The 5,898-nt window shown below is 36.6% G+C and overlaps 1 long non-coding RNA gene across 1 annotated transcript; it reads left to right on the forward strand.

The window, feature by feature from the left end:
• Positions 1 to 243: 243 nt before the first annotated feature.
• LOC117222950 (uncharacterized) lies at positions 244 to 3,082 on the forward strand. Its single transcript, XR_013034582.1, has 2 exons — positions 244 to 430; positions 1,089 to 3,082. It is a non-coding gene; the product is annotated as an uncharacterized LOC117222950 (long non-coding RNA).
• The last annotated feature ends 2,816 nt before the right edge of the window (positions 3,083 to 5,898 follow it).

The following is a 5,898-nucleotide window of genomic DNA, read 5'->3' on the forward strand; positions in this document are numbered from 1 at the left end:
CACTTTGCTAGTGTATAACTGTTTGATTTGAGAAGAAATGTCACTAATCGTAATTTCTATGTTGTTAGGTCGATAGTGTTATTAAAGTGAAGGAGAGAGGTATGTCTCTGAAAAGTTTGGTCGTTGAAAGGACATATTATTGTTAAACGATATATGGGATTGATACGACTAGTCTTTTGGAAGCTTCGTAAAACTTTCAGTTCTGAGAGCAAGTTCAGATCTGGACCGGTAGTTCCACGAGGTGGTTCTGCATTGAGCTCTAAGGTATGAGAAGACTGTGCAATTGGAGTAGAAAAATATAATCTTGAAACGACGATAAGCGATCTTCTTTTGTTTAGTGCGTAAAGTTAACTTACGAGATAACCAAATAAGGTAAGTTGACGTAGAGAAGGCGCGTAGGGATGCAAAGCGGCCAGTGGATGATGTTTAGGTGAGAATAGAATACTGTAACAGCATCGTTAATATTTAACACGTTGACTGCCGCGTCACCCGTGTTCGGGTGACAGCAAAAGTTCTCATCAGGCCACGTCACCCGTAATTCGGGTGACGCTGATTTGATTACTTACAAAGGATTTCCGAAAATATTTCGACAAATATTCTACAGGAGGTAATGAAACTATTGAATTCTTATAAAAATGGTTTATTAAAAAAATTATTCGCAGTGTATAACATTAAAACATTCTCTGCAAAGTTAAGGTTGATCAGAACAGCTTGGACAAAAAGTTGTTTGTTTTTTCAGATATGCTCGTGCCTGTGATCGGTCCATTTCGTATCTTTTATTTGAACTGTAGCTTCCTCAGTATCATCAACATTTCTTTCTTCTTCCATGACCAATTCTCGTAAAATCTCGTCAATAGTATCTTCATAACATTCATTATCACTAAGATTTTAAGTTATACCATTCAGTACTCGGCAAAGATTCCAACTGTTCATGCAGGAACAGAAACAGATATGAATTAACAGCGCACGCTTCCTATAGCGGCACGGGTGGCCTGTAGGAGATTTTGTTGTAAATACGCATGGCAGTCAACGTGTTAAAGGGGACAGTAAGGAGTCCCAGTATATGGAAGCGAGGTATTCGTTTATAGAAATAGAATCAGCTGTTGAGAAATTACAGTAATGGATTGAATTTCGAGGAGAGAAGAGGGGTTTAGGAAAAGGAAGGTGAAAGACAAGGAAGAATAATATGGACGTTCTGGAAGAACAGAATCTAAGAAAGCAGTAGTACAAAAGCTGTGATGGAAAGAGAAGACGAGATTAAGAATATTGTTGTAACCATTCACTATATTGTTGAGTTGTTTTAAATTGTAAAAATGGGCACAATCGCGAATAATGCTGGAGGGTGAAGGAGTCAAAAGAGAGGTGTGGCAGTCAGTAATAGAGGAAAGCTAGGCATCTAGAGGAAGGTTATATGAATGTGAAAAGTTAGAAATATAGTAATCACCTGCTATAATGAAATCAGCGCAGGGAAAATAGTTGAAGAGATTTTTGACAGAGTGGCAGTGGTGCTGGTTATGAGTGTGCGAGGATTGTGGGAAATGTAAACAGAGCCTGTCCTTGAGCCAAGCCGTAATGTTACAAAAAGTTGTTCAGTTGGATCAGATGTGAATCCAATTTGACATAAAAAGCATCATCTACCGCAGCGAAATATATTGTAGGATGACAAACCGAGTTCTGTTCTGGAAATACTAGCATGCAGCCAGTAAAGATAATTATATCGTAGGAATGGGGAAGACTAGAGGAAAGAGATAGCACGGCACTTAGTTTCTTAGTTGGAAAGAAGACGATACTGTGACAATTTTTGGAACTCCATGAACGTATCGAGTTGTTTTATTTGTGAAACTAGAGTGATGTAAAGCCTTTAGTTCTGCACGTAGCTTCGTGTCAAGTCCTGATAAAGTTTTGGATGGCCCTTTGTAACGATTCTTCTGGCGTAGAGACGATGTACTATGTAGTCCACGATCAATAAACTACCCATGGGCCCAGGGATGCCCTTTTCTTCCGACACGCTTAGGATAAGGTTTGATATCACAAGTTGTACAAACCAGTGTAGATGCTACAGGTGCTCTACAGCCTTTGAAAATCAATGCAGAAAACGATTTCGACGTAGTTGAAACCGTTCAGTTCGAGTGCAATCGAACTAGTTGACACGACGTTGAATATGACGAATTTGAGACGATCAAAGTAATTGGAAATTGTCATTTCGTTTTGCGTGCATTGAAATAATTTTTTGATTTGCAATACTAATGTTGAAGCCTTACTATGTTACCAACTCGAAACATTAAACGTTCACGCGAAGAATAGCGGGATAAATTACAGTATTTTGTTGGAAAATGCATTATGCAAACGCATCCACAAGGCATTATGCAAATGGCTAACGAGTTTGCTTTGTACAGTCAACAGCAATAATTAATCAGCGCTCGATCAATACCATAACATCATTCTTATTTTACACCGGCGATTAATTCGAATCGGTAATGTAACCATTTTGCAGCACGTAATTGCAACATTTCCGTGGCGAATATGTCCGAAGTTTAATTAAAATTTAAACTTCTCCGGCCCAAAGACGAGCAAATTGAATGCGAAACGGTATGTGATTTCCAATTCACACCGTAACGAATCTTCGGCAGTAGTTGTGGACAAAAGCGTGGTACCCGTAGCCGCAAACGCGGCATAAATATCTGTAAATTACCAGCTATTAATAATTACCTAGCTGCTAAAAAGCTGGTAATTTATAATATTGTTGACATTTAGGCTCAATATTTAATCAACCTCGATATAACCAATTAAACTTCGATTCTTTTTCAATCAAACAATTGTTTTCTTGTAGAAATAGTTTTGCAGAGATATCGAAATGCGAAAATGTCCAACTGTATTATCAAAATTATGTTAATGCTTCGGTAGAAAAAGAAAACGATTTTTCAATATTTACCTTTTAGGAATAGCTGAATTTTACGTGTTAGTCTGTACGTCAGAGTTTGTTACACGGAACTATGTGACATTGGCGTATCAAAAATACTGTTATAAAACGTTGCGAGGAAAAAAAATTGTGAAGCAAGACAAATAAAGAAGATTATTTAAACGTGATGCTAAATTCTTCTTAAACCGCATACATTTTAACGCAAGACACTGACGATGTTTCACGGGGCGCAGTCTGCTACTGAGTGAATCTGTCTTTTCGACTCCGCATTTACATTGGTAAAATTCCTAACGAAAATGCGAATTATATCCCTGCGCTGCGGTCATTGGCCTGGGATCAGCTGTACATTGTACGGGGTCAGTGCACCGACATTATGACCCACAATTTCGAACAGCAAACGCATCCTCAACTAAATGGGTGAGTTTACTGTTAATGATATTCTTTACAATTCTTAAACAAACATATCCTGCATGTTTTTTAACGCGATTATTTATTATTAAATTAGCTTTACGAGTCGACACGTGAGATGTCATGCGCTTAAGAAAATTAACGGCTGTCACGGTTAAACTACTTATTATTTCGGGTCCGAAAAAATTAGTATATATTTTTCAGACATTCTGAAGTAAGGATGAACAGCGTTTTTCTTAAAATTATCACTGTCAAGATGTTAAAAGACTCTTGAACAGAAAATATTTATTATATTTTGTTTCAGCATACTACAATAATAAAATCTACATAGTCTATCGAATAAAGTGGATCGGCAATGGCATTGACAGTGTAGAATTAATAATAACTGTATAGAAGTAGGCATAAATTATTGCAGCAAATTACGTTAAGAATTCTTGCAAAAAATATAACTCATAAACAGTGCCCAAATAGCATTTAGACTTATAATCAAATATCACGCACTACTAAAATCTTTCTCATTTCAAAAAGCACGCACTAGCATTTTTCTAATAGAAAATTAATGCACCTGTCGAGATTATTAAAATTATTTGAAAGGAAACGCGGTAGTTACCGTAACGCTGCAATTCGCATCCAATTGTCTCCTAGACAGCGCCATGATCTTGGGACGGGAATTTCGGCAGATTGCAAGTGTATGGTAGAGTGGAACGAACAAAGATGCATGCGCAACATTCCCACAGAATGGAAGGAAAACGTAAGGGAAAATGGAAATAGAGAAAAGCGAAGTGATAGAATGCGGAGGTGAGTCGGACACGTCTAAAGATAAAAGAAACCCGACGAGGGATCCACTCTGTTGGAATCTGAGTCGGCGAGATTGGATGGAGTGCATATTAACCTCCCAGTAGACCTGTGATGAGATCAGATAGTTTCAACTTATTTATTTGCTCTTTGGAGACAAGAGGCAAAGGGAGAATGTGAGTTAAAAGAACTATCGGAACAGTGGCAGAATGAATTCGCGTGCGCAGCTAAAACGTTTCAGCGAGCAAATTTCGAATTAGAACATTCTTCAGAAATAAAGTATTTATATTTATTACGGCTTCCCTTGAACCTTATTTCCTATGCTCATTGAGTATGCTCATTGAGTATGAGGAAAATGGCTATATGAAATAATAAACTGTGAAGACACACAGAAAAATTTCAGAATATTGTCGCAGTCTCTTCAATTTATTAGGATTATTCAAAGAAAAAATCTATTTTTATTCAATTTCTCTATTTTGTAGATGCGACCAGACAAATTTTTATTCTAAACAAAGCTTCGCAGTCTAGTAACGATTTATTTTGTGAGATTATTCGAATATAAGAGAATGTGATATGAGATAGAAAGACGTTACCATTCTTTTCATACAGTGATTACTGTGAGCTAGGATAACTGTATCAATTACTGTGCCCATTAAAGTGACGCATAACATCCGAATTTCTTCAATTCTTAAAACATTCAAATTATAAGCTTCATGTCTTTCATATAAGTACGATTTTTTGCATAATTGGAATATATAAAAAACACAAAATATTTAACAAAATATATAGAACAGTTAATTATTTTGTGTTAGTTACGGAGCCTTTGCTATGAGAAAAAAATTTATCTAAGAAGTCGATTACGTTATTGTTTTTCTGTAATTTAGACGAATTTTATAGATTTAATAGTTCATGTCTTTGTTTTGGAAAGCACCATTTTTGTATTTTTTTCATCTTTATCTACAACGTGTTTCTTAAATTTTTTTGTAAGTCTTAAGAAGTTGAAGTTTTGATTCGGTTATGAAAATTACATTTCAAATTCTATTGAAAACATTCAATATCTTTAATTTAATAATACTGTTTTTAAATGTAAGTAAAATTATTGTGAGTACACAGTAACTAGGGAAGGGCATAGTAATTGACACACTTACACTATCATGTTCCAATCAGAGTTATGTATTATTCGAATTGTTGCGATTCATCTAAAATAATTATCTGAATGAATTCTTTTTAGTTGAATATTTTATCGAATTCATTATTTGTTATAAATTATTCTACCTATTTAATCGAATATATTTCTTCATTCCAATAGTTCTTTATTCGAACAATACTGCGAATAATTGTTGGCAGTTTTTGTTTTGTATTTATATATATATATATATACGAATACGTTCAGGATCAGTTCAATTTTTATTACTTGCGACGTATGCGACGTATGACGCGCAGCATACGAGCGTCCTCCACTACGGCGGCGGTGGCAAATTATCACCGATCAGCCGCGATCCCGCGAGTATAAGTATGATGAGCTCGCGACGATGCTCGAGTAGATTTCGCAGGATTGTTACCGGCCTGTGAGAAGCTCCCCACACCTGCTACCCAAAGGCACTGATGCTACCGTTCACATCCTAGGGTTACCATCGAATTTCCGGCAGGAACTTAACATCCCTGTTTACCGGGCAAGGTATCAGGATGAGGGTACAGTGCCCTACTGTTCTATATATTGCCCTACTGGTCCGTCCAGCAAACCCGAGCGAGTCACAGCGTAAGGGCGAGCACGA

Source organism: Megalopta genalis, chromosome 12 (genome assembly GCF_051020955.1).
Source record: "Megalopta genalis isolate 19385.01 chromosome 12, iyMegGena1_principal, whole genome shotgun sequence".
In the NCBI taxonomy this organism is placed as follows: domain Eukaryota; kingdom Metazoa; phylum Arthropoda; class Insecta; order Hymenoptera; family Halictidae; genus Megalopta; species Megalopta genalis.